Raw genomic sequence first — 13,373 nt, forward strand, 5'->3', positions numbered from 1 at the left:
TAAAGCAAACTCAGGAAAATGATCAAACTTTAGACCTATGTAGCTTGCCATTAGACTAAAAACTTCTAATTGTCCATTCATATTTCTAGAGGATATCCCCTCCCTCTTTCAACCACAGCTTAGAAAAAAGCTAAGCTTATGTTTAGAGGAGGTTCACTCAGGATTTGCCCTTAAATCTGAAATAATATAGCAATTTAATAAAATGGTAATTATTTTTAAAGACTTAGATCTATTTCTTTTAAATACTGGGAATATATAATTTCCATTGATGTTAATTGGTGTTAAGACTTTTTCATGTTTGTTTTAATACAGATTTTGCTATTATTTGAGTATGGTAAGGCCAATGGATCTGATGATAACTGCCACTGAAAAGATACTTGTTATACTCACAGATCCCAAGAGAAGGGGGCATACCATGCATGGGGGCACACAGGGAATCTTAGGGCTTGGGGGTCAATCAAGAGGCAGAAGGAGAGGGGAGACTATAGGCAAAAAGCCTTCAGTGTGATTTTCTCAGGAAGGAGAGAGGATAAAAGTGGATTTACGGGGGCTAGTTTGAATTACTTCAGAAGCTCTGGGTAAGCACCAGAGCATCCCTAGTTGTCTGGTACAGGTCCCAGGGGTGATTAGGGCAGGAAGAAATTGGCCAGAGTGTGAAAACCTTAATAAGGAAGATGGTTTAAGGTGTGGACTCCAGGTTGCTTGATTTGCACTTGAAAAGTTCACTCAGGGGGCATTGGTTTACTAACTAGTAATTGGCTAACCTCAGGAAGGGCAATCCTCCCAGGGTCAGCAAAGCGAGGCATTAGAATATAGAAAATAAAAGGCAAGATTAATACAATATTTAATTTAGAATGAACAATCATTTAAAAATGTTCACCATTCATCTGATTCAGGGGTCAGAAACTTTTTGAGCATTAAATGGCCCCAATGGGATTGAATAACAGATGTGAGTGCCCAATCACTATAAAACTAAGTCTAAACATGTTATTCTAGTGGTTAGGGTCTTAATAATCTGCTCCCACCGTGTTTGTTCTCAACTCTACCAGTCCAATTCCTCTATTTCAACCCTGACACTGGAATATAAAATATTAATTATTGCTTCCATGCTTTTATGTACATTTTTCTCCTGGGCTCCATTTAAAAATTTTGATTATGGTTCCTTATTTGTCCTATGACACTTAAACTTTTACCAAATGTTTTAGATGACACTATGTTGTACTTTTTTTTCCTACATTTGAATTATTTGTTCTAGTGAAAGCACCGCCCCTCTTCTTTTTTCACATCTAGAGAGCCAGAATCCCTAGCAAGAGCACACAGGAAGATCTTTAAGTGAATTCTTCATTACACTGAGTTGTTTTATGAGAGGAAAGTGACTAGAAAGCAATGAAAAATAGAGTAAAATTTATATTTAGAATCAGAGGGAAGACATTGCTGAAACATTCATGAAGCTATATTAAAATGACACACCCCTCAGAGTCAAATTTTAGGAGCATTTTTAAAAGTAAAATAATTCAAACACTAATTTCTTAGAAAATATATTTTAGGGAGAAATTAATGTTACTATTTTTCCAAAGGGAGAAAAGAGAAGATACAATTTCTTGGTGTCACTCTTTGTTATAAATTCATACTTAAAAAAGTTTCTGAATTTGACAAAGTTTACAATTCTTCAGAACTATTTACTAAAAAAATACAGGGGAGACTTCCTTATCATAAAAAAATAAACTCAGATTGAAAAAAACTTTTATGCGTGTTTTAAGTTTGGAAAATGGACATATTATCTCTCTTCAAATGTTTTTGGTCTCCTAATCTTCTATTAAATGATTTGTAACTTTTTTACAACCCTAGTTTATGACTAATGTTAAATATAGGACATATAGAGATATATAAAAATATAGAGATAGATTTTTACTTAGATTTATTATAACATATGTACAAACAACCCTTATTAGTATAAGTATACTAAAAAGAAAATGGACAGCTTACCATTTTAAAAAACCCTTCACTGATTTCTTACTCTACTGTCACCTTTAAAATACATTTTTTTTTTTTTTTTTTTTTTTATTTTTGGGACAGAGAGAGACAGAGCATGAACGGGGAAGGGGCAGAGAGAGAGGGAGACACAGAATCGGAAACAGGCTCCAGGCTCCGAGCCATCAACCCAGAGCCTGACGCGGGGCTCGAACTCACGGACCGTGAGATCGTGACCTGGTTGAAGTCGGACGCTTAACCGACTGCGCCACCCAGGCGCCCCTAAAATACATTTTTAAAGTAAATTACAAAGTCTTACATTAGTGAATCATAATATTTCAGAATTCTTATAAGTTGATTTTAAGGGGCATTAATTATGTATATCAATTATTCATTAAGTACATTTTTCTTTCAAAATCTTATAGCTAATATTTCACTGCTATATGGGTTTCTCATTCCATTTCCTCTTTCCATTTATCATACCCTTTTTGTATGTCCTCGGTCTCCTTTCTAACTTTATCTAATATGATTATGCTTTGCCATAATAATCATTATTTAAACTCATTTTGGCGTCTCACTTCATATATTGTGGTCAATATTCAAATTTTCTCATTAATCTCTTGTTAGTTTCTCCCAATTGACAATCTATAAAAATTAATTACAACTACTGTGGGAACTGGGAGCAGAGCACATCTCATTCCAGATTTCCCTCACATGATCCAGGAAATATTCTTTATCTAACCATCACATATTTTCAGTGATATTGAGTAATGGTTTGAGTTGAGACTAGAACAATGACAGAGAGATTTAACAAGTGCAGTGCTACTCAGACCCCTTTGTTTATACAATCTCCCCATGTTAGCCCATTAATTTTACTGCTACGTTCTTGTCATCCAGCATGGGTGCTTTTCTTCTACTGTCACCTCAGCCTGATCAAACAAGTAGCACTGCCATTATGCTCATTACTCAGAATTTATATGTCTTTGGGCAATAAATATCTTTTGGTTTCTGCCCCCTCCATTCTTTTTCATTTTCATTTCTATTCCATTTTACTAGCTGTTAATGGGCCACCTCAGTCAGGAGGCATTTGAGCAGGAATGAACACCGTGACTCAGCATCAGGAGACTCTAAAATGTATAGGGGCAGCTACTTCTCCTTCCTATCTTCCCCTCCCTAAGGAAAAACTCAACGTGTGAGTTTCCTCCTGTGCCTAAACTAGCTCAGCTTTGCAGATTTAAAAACGTTCTATAATGTGAGTTCTGTGCCACCATACTACCAGGCAGTTGAAAGGAAACTCAAATATAATAGAGTAATACCACAACAGAATAAAATGCATTGTGAAATGCTTGAAAGGTAGTTCCCCTGTGTTCTTATGATCATTGCTCTGTATTTCTCTCCTTTTTTTTTCTAATAGGTGATGCTTATTCACAAAGCATACTTAGCATTATCTATTACCGGTTCTTGATAGATTATTTAGCAAACATATTTTTAAAAACTTAGCATCATATTTGAGGAAGGACATATACATACATGTTATATTGCATATATTATGTTCTATCAATTATATATTATAGTGTATATGTGTAGAAATACATATGTGTACATATATGCATGTGTGTATATATACTAATAGTGTGTGTATATATATATACATTAATAGTGCATATTTACTGTTTAAAGTTATCCTTAAAATGTTATATTTAATGCCATTTTCCCACCCTGAAGAGAGGTCAAGGAATTCATATCATACCGCACATTATTTGCATATTTATTAATTATTTGCCGTGATATTTAAACAAGCAGTTTTAATTCACAAAGACTGATAAATATAGTAGTACATTATTTTTACTGTTCAGTTTTTCAGAGTTTTTGTGGATTTTATTTGGCTTTTCTATAGTGGGTTCTATAATTCCATAAGCTTAATTGAAAACATCAAGAAAAAAAATAAAACTTTTCGGGGGGGGGGTAGTAAATTCCAAATATGCCATCTACCCACTCTTTTTAAAGTAAGGCATTGTGGACAGGAAGAAAGAAAACAAAACACGTAGAAGTCAAACTGTTTTGTTTCTGACAACAAGGTCTTCCTTCAAGGACATGCTATTCCCAATTATTTCAATTCCATCTGTTCAATTTGTATGCAACACAGTATTTGAGTTTGAGTACCTCAGTGCCATCCTCTACCGTAGAAGGATTGAACATTTTTGGTGTCTATCAACATCTTTCACCATAATTTGAAAATGTTGACAATAAGGAAATAATCTGAGCCAAAGGAATACCACAACCCTGCTAAAACTTCTCCAGAAGGAGATAATTTTTTTTATTGATTCAGCTCACGCTCAGTGCTGCCCCTCCCCAATTTGCAGGCTAGCTATCTAAGACACACACATCGGAGCTCTGGTACATTCTTGAATAGCTTTTGCATGCAAATAAAATACCTTACGGCACAATACTGTCAAAAATATAAAATAAAGTCACCTTTCAATGAACAAAACAATTCAGAACCCTGATGCTGCATCGCAATACTGAGGTCTGAGTCAACGTTACTAATACCGCATCACCGTTATCCCAACTCAGCACATTCTCACTTACAATTACCTAGAGAAAAACCTTGTGCTTACCTGATATGCTGAGTTATCTGTTGTGCTGGGTATAGTATTTATTGCAAATTGTCCATTTGAATAAATGCAGCGACAGTTATACCACAATACGCCTCTCTCCTGCAGCAGAAAGCAAGTTAAAAGGACTTCAAGCTGTGACCTCAGAGGCAGGCACAGCCGCTCCCATCCTTCAGCCAACCTTCTGGGAAGAGCAGGTTAGATGACAGCGAAGCTGGCTCTCTACATAGCAATACTTTCAAATAAAGCATTCTGTGCTGGGAGCTGGGGGATTTACATCTTCCAAATTCGGCTGGCCTGAGTCAATGCTGCTTCTATGCCTGAAAATATTAAGCATTTCACTGCAGTCACTTAATGCAAGAAACTATCTGAGGCGACTTCACAAACCCTGTCATTCTGTTCGGAAACTAAAGAATGAGCACCGCATGCATAATTCATGCATTAAAATCTTCAATGCACTTCCTGTAGCTGCTGTTCTATCCAGTAATGGGCTATTGATCACCTCAACGCTAAGACAATTGAAGCTCCGCAATTGGTTTATTTCCACAAATAAAATTACAACCTAAATCACAGGCAGAAGGCTCCAACTCTGCAACATCTACTCAGGGAAAACACTCACATCGAGGAGATAACATTTGCATACTGCAGAATGTTTAAACTGGACTCTCTTTGGCAGAAACACTGTACTATCTGCTTCTTTTATTCAAAAGACATACTTTCTGCAGATTTAGACTGAATATTTTACATTATAAGTGAGATGTACAGAGTTGTTTTTTTTTTCCTTACCATTTCAGGAAAATCAACAGGCTAAACTGAAAATTAAGAAAAAAAAATAAAACATAAAGAGTGATGTATGGCTATAAATTATAGGAGATCTTTCCTGGATTCATGTGGATAACCTTTCTTAGAAGACTTTAATTTAAAAATAATTAACTTTTATTTGAATAATGTGGAAGAGATTTTTTTTAATCACCATCGTGGGTACATGTGTTCATTACTGCTAAGTATTTTGGATGGTAAGCACCTTTTTTTTCTGGTAATGTCAATAGTTCTAAAAGCCCTTTCTCTTAGAATTTAAGCTTCTAAGAACACACCATGGTCTCTACTGCTCTTTTTTCAGTGCCTCAAAAAAGAAAGCTTTAAAACAAAATGTTCATTTCATTAGGCTGATATTCATCACAGAAAAATACACATAGCATTTTAAAATGTCATAATAATATTTACCACAAACACTAGAGTGAGAGAGCCATGTAAAATAGCAAATGTATACAAATACTTGTCAATTTCCCAAAGTATCTTTAGTGTAAAAATTAATTAAGCTTTCTTTTTCCACCAAAAGCAGACTAAATATGATGTTATTAAGATCATTTAGAAGCCTAATACCATGTCTTTCCAAAGCCTCTCTTTATTACATATACATAGGTACCACATACACATACAAGTATCATAGTTTTGTGTTATCACATCTGACTATTTGTAAGATCTGAGTGAAATCTGCAATTTCACAGCTCAGGGCTAGACTAGACTAGAGAATAATATAGACCAAGATATAGACCAAGAATAGAATATAACCAAGGTTTGCCATCTAACAGTTACACTGCACAAGAAGCAGTTCAGCCTTGAAGGAAGAACACAGTGATTTCCAGTCAATAAACCAGGAGCAACTGATATCAGCCTGTGAGGGTAGGAGGAGTGCTGATGACAACATGGATGGAGTTCACAGAAGTTCGGGGAAACATTTCTTTCTTCTAATGCACGTGAGAGCGTGCCTACTAAGTCATAGAAAAGATAATTGCACCTAACTGATCAAAATGATGCTAAAATATTCTAAATGGCAGTCTGAGAAATTAACCATCCAATTGCTATGTTTATTATATATCCCATATTCCATAATGTTTTGTCCTACCCCGGGCAGACTATATGCACATTTATATATATTGCCTCTAACCTAATAAACTTCAAGTGAACTACATCGTAGACCTTATTTTAAAATATTTATCTGAGTGACATTCTTTATTCTTTAAACAGAAGATTGAAAGTCTTCAAACATTTTAAAAATCATAGAAGTTATAGCTAAGGATTAATATCTTGCCATGAGTTTTATCAAATTAATCACCTATAGAAGCAGTTTTGTATGAAGATAACATCTCATTTAAAAATAGTAGGAAATTGAAAACTTTAAAATGTAAGTTATCAGGTATGAGGATATAGAGTACAATCATTTTGAAGATATAAATTGCTGACATAAACTAAAATAATTACTCATGTAAGCATTAGAAAATTAACCTCTCTGAGATGACGTGATTCAATAATGCATAACCAGGTGGATAGGAAAAGCTTAGTTCATCCCTCCCGCAGTGAGTGAGGACAAAGTCAGTATCTTTTCTCCCATACAAATACTCAAGACCCAAGTCTACAATGAAGATAGCAACTTTGTATCTACTTGGTGAATTTTCACTATCAGTGGTCTTAAAGGTGGGGAGAGACCTGAGAAACACACACACAAACACCTCATCAACTAGAAGAGACCAACACTAGAAGTCTACAAAGAAGAATACGGCATGAGAAAAGTTATAGGGGTGGTAAATCCCTAAAACATCAGAGTGGGAGCCACAAGTAAGCCTTGAATCAAAACAACTCAGGAAAAGTAGCCAATTATACTCTTAGATAAAACAAACCCAAAGGTGATAATAAGAACCAATTTCCACTTTCCGGAAGTCCAGCGATGCATAAGAAAGACACTTGACTGATCTTTTCAAATAGATGGAAAACAGAGATGGAGATTTTGAGATGAATTTCATCTCTGCAGATCAAGAGACTTTCCAATATTTTGAATTTATAAAGCATGTAAAATATAAACTCCGTAATGTACGATAGGGTCATTAAAATGAATCAAAATTTGGAAATAAATCAAAGCATATTTAGTCTACTAAACTTGTGGTATCTATTAAGATATATAACTAGACTGTCTGACTACTGTCATTTGGAAAAAGCGCATAATTTACATCCATTATAAGAAAACATAGTGACATGTAACCTTAGGAAAATAACTGAGGCTACCAAAGTTTCCACATTCCTGAGCTCAAGGAATGTAGGAGCAGACTGCATTTGTTCTCTGAGATTTAAGACACTCCTTCTTTTCTTGCTCTGTCCTACCAATACTATAATCATCCCCTAATCATAGCACATTCGTTTAATTAAACATATTTATTATGTACCTTCTACAAGAAAGGAATTGTGCTAGATGCTAGGAAAACAAGTATGTACAGGTCAGTGGCTGCCTCCAAAGTAATCATACTTTAATGATGAAAACAGGTAAATACATAGATGCAGAGTGATTAATATAATCACTTTGATATACTTTAAGATATGCAAATGAGATAATTACTAAAGGGCACTGTGTCTGCATGCTAAATAACTGCTGGGTAAGTGTTAATTGTTAATTTTTATTCCACTAGATGAGGCATAGAGGTATAGTAACAGAAGAAATACTGGCATTACCAACTGCCCATAGGGCATGAGGAAATGATTCATGGAGGTGGTGATAGTTAAAGAAATTGAGTGGTATAAAGGAACTAACATGGGTTTTAATGATTGACAAATTTGAAAATAAATTCAGGCTTCTTTGAATTTATGTTACTTTGCACATGCTACCCATATTCCATGAAGAGCAACTTAATATCATTCGTGTCATATAGAAATCAAGTTAAACATCCATTTCTAGCTTTCTGTGAAAATTAAATAAGTAATTTAGAGCACAAGAGTTAAAATATAGTTTTTGTAGTCATACAGATGAGACTTTAAATTCCACCTTGATTTCCTCATCTTTAAGATGGAGAGGATATCAACATCTTAGAGTTATTAGGAAATTCAAATATTGCAATGTCTATATGTCACTTAACACAGTTCTTGACCCAGTAAGACTTTAGAAACATTAATTAATTTTTCCCCAAAGCTTAATCTTGGAGAATATTTTTGATGGAAAATTCATTTTCAGTAAGGAGAACCATGTGCATTTGTGGCAAGGTAGGATATCACATAATATGCTTGAGAAACTGAATTGTGTATGTTATGAGAATCTGAATACAATAGACATTTGCCAGGTGATAAGGCACAATTATATAAAATCTGATTTATATAAGGCTTTTTAAAACCTTTGTTACAATTCTGACTATATAGAACATTTTTAGTACTGTTAAGAAGTTTGAAGCTATTCTGCAGAGAAAGCGATATTTAAAGATTTCACCAAGAGAATATGACTAGATTTTGTGACTGGAAGATAGACTGGAAGCAGTAAACAGATGAAAAGAATATGTTTAAGAGAATACTATTTGGAATCTACCAGAAGTGATAAGGATCTAAACAAGGCAGATATAGGGATGTGGACATAGGGCAAATATTCTAGAGATATTTAAACATCAGAGTCAGTAGAACTAAGTAGTATGAAGAGGTTGGGAGGAATCCTGGAAAGCTTTCAGGACTTGGGTAACTCAGTGTCCTTCTCTCACTCCTATCCAAAGGATAAAAGAATGACTGATATCATAAGAAGATGGTGAAATGAGATTATAATATTATACACAGCAAGGGGGGAATAAACCACCAACAAGATGAAGAGTTGGTAAAGAATTGGATACTTAAAGAATTTACAGCAGACATTTTAAGAATGAAACTGTAGCTCACTAGGTGTTTGGGAGCAAACAGAATTGTTTAAGGAAGTCAAAGAAATAACTCAGACTTGAAATTGTGCAATGAAAATAAGGTGGATACCCTGAGATGTAGGAAACAAAATGAACTGAAAGCCCTATGTTAACTTGCTATCTTGACATCATTTACAAATTGATTGCAAAAGGGAAAACTTCTAGTATATATTAAACATATCCCATAAGAATAAACAATGCTCAGTACAGCCCTTGTGAAATAAGTAGCACTTACTTCTACTTACCATGAGGAGTTCCGCTCAAAGAAACTTAAGAAATTTGGCCACATCACATTACTCGGCGACAAAAAAGGAAGAAATCTTGCCATTTGCAACAACGTGAATGGAACTAGAGTGCATTATAGTGAGCGAAATAAGTCAGAGAAACACAAACACATGACTTCACTCATATGTGGGATTTAAGATACAAAACAGATGAACATAAGGGAAGGGAAGGGAAGCAAAAATAATATAAACACAGGGAGGGAGACAAACCATAAGAGACTCTTAAATACAGAGAACAAACTGAGGGTTGCTGGTGGGGTTTTGGGTGAGGGGATGGGCTAAATGGGCAAGGGGCATTAAGCAGGGCACTTGTTGGGATGAGCACTGGGTGTTATATGTAGGGGATGAATCTAAATTCTATTCCTGCTATTATTATTACACTAAATGTTAACTAACTTGATGTAAATTTTTTAAAATAATAATTAAAAAAGACCCAATTATAATTCAATCTCCACGTAAAATAAAGGTACTAAGAATCCTACTAATGGTTACAAGTATAATTGAAAAATATAATGTAAAGCCTTTCAAGTCGGTGAAGGTATAATATCTCCCAAATAATTATTATAATCCTTATTTAATCATATTTACTTTTAGTTATTTTAAGAGAGGCAGGGTTTTTTTTAATTTAAATTCCAGTTAGTTAACATACAGTGTAATATTAGTTTCAGGTGTTCAATATAGTGATTCAACAGTTCCATATATCATCCAGTACTCATCACAAGTGCACAGTTTAATCCCTATCACCAATTTACAGTAGTTTTTCTTTTTAAGTGACTAAAAGCTCTTGAAGGTATATTTAACTTCAAGTAAAGACATCAGCAACCAATTCTACCCCATGAGATCTACTGAACAGCTCTGGATATATGCCAATCTGTCTCTAGATACACATCAGGGAAAAGCTTTGAAAATTATATCCCACTTGGAAAAAAAATAATAAAATAAAATAAAATAATTAGGGGCGCCTGGGTAGCTCAGTGGGTTGAGCGTCTGACTTCAGCTCAGTTCATGATCTCACAGCTTGTAAGTTCAAGCCCCACATCGGGGTCTGTGCTGACAGAATGGAGCCTGGAGCCTACGTCAGATTCTGGGTCTCCCTCTCTCTCTTTCTCTCTGTCCCTTCACCACTCATGCTCTGTCCCTCTCTCTCAAGAATAAATAAACATTAAAAAAAATTATATCCTGCTTGTCTTCTTCCAGTAACAAATTTAAATACTTACAAAATATTTTGGTCCAAATATATTTCTAGTCTCAAGGTAATTTAAGCCTACCTCACTATGTCTCGATTTTTTATTTAACAGAAGTCTGTACCTTCTTAGGTCTTTTAAGATGTTTAAGCTTTTGAAAAGAATGATCCAACCCATAAGTAACTTCTTCAAGCAGGCTTAATGGGGAAAAAAGGTTGATTTTATGAATTTATGAATGAACAAATGCCAACAAAAAATAGATGATACATTTACTATAATATCTGATTGTATGATACTTTAAAATACAAACTGTTTTTGTAGACTTTTTGTAAGTTTTAGCCTCATTATTACTAAATAGATATATTTTTAACATAACCACATCATGATTATAAAGCACAAGTATATATTGTGTGCATTCACGTGGGATTTGCATATATACACAAATATTTTAAAACTTAAATTATACTGTAGTTCATATTAATGTACATTTAACTTGCTGAATTTCCACAAACTGACTCAGCTATGTCCCTTGCACTCCGATCAACAAACAATACGTAATTAAAGGCCCACCCTCCACTACCTCCCCAAAATAGCCACTGTTCTGACTGCTAACAAGACAGGTTACATATTTTTACACAATGAATCTATAGTGATGCAGAATTCTACAGATTTAGAGCTATTTCAGAAATAAGTTGCACAAGTGTTTGGTATTCACACTCTTCCCATTCTTATTTGACCATAGTTTCAAAATATAAAAGGTAACTTTTACACTCTCATTTAATAAAGCAATTTTGTAGAAGTTCCTTTTGATATGAATACCTCAGAACACATTTTATTTTCTACCAAGAGCTAAGTCTCAAAGCAGGATATTAATGTACCAGTAAATTCTTTTGTGAAATATTTGTTTTCATGGAGTTATTACATAAGGCAATCAACTTTACTTTTTCATAAGAAGTTTTATCTTTAAATGTGCAACTGTAATTTCCTGGATAAGATTTTATCACAGATGGTTGTCCTATGAAATTAAAGAGGCATTCATAAAAGCATCTTGAAAATATAACTAATATTTTAGTTTTAGGGAGTGAATATAGGGATCTTTCTGAACAAAGTGATACTTTACTGAAATGCATGAGGATTTAAATTAAAAATTGATAAGCAATTTAAAATAGGAACAAGTTCTAATTTATAAGGATAACCTATGACCTAGACTGCCTTCTTAATGCAAAACTACCAAATGCAAAAAACCCTTGGGTACAGAGGCCGTTACATAAGCCAATAATAATCATGTTCGAAAACTACTCCTAATTAGTGATACAAAGAATGACAGGTTTATGAAACAGAGGGGAGAAAAAAAGGGGTCTGGGGCATACAAGTGTGAATGTAAAGAAACCTGGCTTTTTTCTGATCCAAATACCATTGATTTGAGCCCTTTAACAAATATTCATTGATGGAGCTTATGGATCCAAATCCAGCTCAGTGCTGAGAATTTAATGATCCTTATCCCAAAAGGTTTGGAATCAGTGGTCCATTGGAGCCAGCCCATACCAGCTTTTAAGAGTCTATTTTAATTTTTGGGAAATTGGCAAGCCAGTTTTAAATATAATCATTATTAATAATTTAATGATATAAACCTACATGTAAATAAATTATATTTTAGGAGCACCTGGGTGGCTCAGTTGGTTAAGTGTCCAACTTCAGTTCATGTCATGACCTCACGGTTTGTGAGATCAAGCCCTGCATTGGGCTCTGTGCTGACAGCTCAGAGCCTGGAGCCTGCTTCAGATTCTGTGTCTCTCTCTCTCTCCGCCCATCCCCTGCTTGCACTCTGTCTCTCCTCTCTCTCTCAAAAATAACATTAATTTTTGTAATAAATAAATAATAAATTACATTTTAAAAAGATAAATACTCAAAATATATCACTTCGTATACATTTTACTATTGTCAGTGCTTTAAAGATTGTTTATACATATTTTATCTGTATGGTGGAAATGCTATATAATAGTGTTCTATTGGGCACCTCTAACTCCATGTTCAATGACATCATGTTGCTAACTTGAAATCAACCATGGTGAAAATATTTACAGGGCTGAAATCAGCAAATGCTAAAACCCAGGGTTTTTTTTCTTTTCCCCTGAAAAGCCAGTTGTTAAACATTTAGCAGCATACCTCAGTTTGGAATTCAGTGTATAGAAAGTTGTAAAAGTAATTATGCCCAACCAACTCCAACAACACTATTTTCCAATTTTAATTTTAACAGTGTTCCCTCAAAATTTCAATTAATGTTACCAGTATGGACAGGTAAAAGTTGAGTTTTGGTAACCTCTCTTACCCAATTGTACAATGATTGAAACTACAGAAATGTCTGAGAATATTTATCCTAAAAGATCTGTTCTTTTTCCCTATTAAAAACTGGAAAAAACAGTCAAGATACATTCAAAGGTAGTTAGATAATCCAGGTAAACAAATAGTTTATCAACTTACCTTTCCCTTCATCAAATTATAGAAATATTCCTTTATCAAATTATAGAAATGTTACATAATTCTAGCTATATATATATATATTTTAACCATCTGACTGTCCTTCCTTCTTCCACAATAATACTAAAAGATTATTTTATTTTT

The 13,373-nt window shown here is 34.2% G+C and overlaps 1 protein-coding gene across 5 annotated transcripts in view; it reads right to left on the reverse strand.

Annotated features, from left to right (window-relative positions):
• The window catches only part of CNTN1 (contactin 1), a 368,724-nt gene that overhangs the window by 243,419 nt on the left and 111,932 nt on the right, over positions 1 to 13,373 (reverse strand). Inside the window, exon 3 of one of the 5 annotated variants that reach the window (XM_058743099.1) lies at positions 4,590 to 4,688. The exons of the other annotated variants lie outside the window; for them this stretch is intronic. The gene's annotated coding sequence lies outside the window, so the exon portion shown is untranslated. The remainder of the gene's footprint in view (positions 1 to 4,589; positions 4,689 to 13,373) is intronic. 5 annotated transcript variants of the gene reach the window in all.

Source organism: Neofelis nebulosa, chromosome 8 (genome assembly GCF_028018385.1).
Source record: "Neofelis nebulosa isolate mNeoNeb1 chromosome 8, mNeoNeb1.pri, whole genome shotgun sequence".
NCBI lineage: Eukaryota > Metazoa > Chordata > Mammalia > Carnivora > Felidae > Neofelis > Neofelis nebulosa.